This window comes from Parasteatoda tepidariorum, chromosome 7 (genome assembly GCF_043381705.1).
Source record: "Parasteatoda tepidariorum isolate YZ-2023 chromosome 7, CAS_Ptep_4.0, whole genome shotgun sequence".
In the NCBI taxonomy this organism is placed as follows: domain Eukaryota; kingdom Metazoa; phylum Arthropoda; class Arachnida; order Araneae; family Theridiidae; genus Parasteatoda; species Parasteatoda tepidariorum.
The window spans coordinates 23,992,094-23,992,763 of record NC_092210.1 but is presented as its reverse complement, the minus strand read 5'-3'; positions in this window follow the sequence as shown (position 1 = coordinate 23,992,763).

Sequence of the window (670 nt, the reverse complement as noted above, 5' to 3'; positions counted from 1 at the left end):
TTAACTAAACCAAGCCATCAAAAGCAATAGATCTTTTCAATAAAGTTCGTCCACCTTATAGAAATTTATAGTTATTTAAAATTAATTTTGATTATTTCAACGAAAAAGCAGCATTTCAACTTCAAAATTTTTCACGGCTGACTAGTCGACTGCAAGGCATGATCGTGGTGCCGATACCTCGACAGAGTATTATTCGACCAAAGGGTTCTTTTTATTTTCTAATATTATTTTGATGTTACTTTTTTTTTAATTTTTAGTACTTAACTATTTATTTATTTTTTCGAAAATCTGACTAAATCGATTTTTAAACTTCCTGAAAGTAATCAATATCCTACTAGTTTCGACACAATTTTCTAAATTTTTAGACTTAGACTACTTTGTAAACAACTTGATAATTTAGAATCAGATTAGCTCTAACGGTTACAATTCGCTAACATCAAATGTTAAGATTTTGTTGAAGTTATACTTCTTTTATGCGACTTCCAACAAGGTTGCGTTAAACGTTTAACGATACATTTTTATTGGCCGGGAAATCACGTGGTAGGATTCAGTTTTCCCTCATTCATTTCCATATTGTTTTGGTTCTCACTAGCATAAAAATAATAAAAGTCATAAAAGTATTGTTTTTCAATAAATATTTTAGTTTGATTTGATACACATATAATTTAAT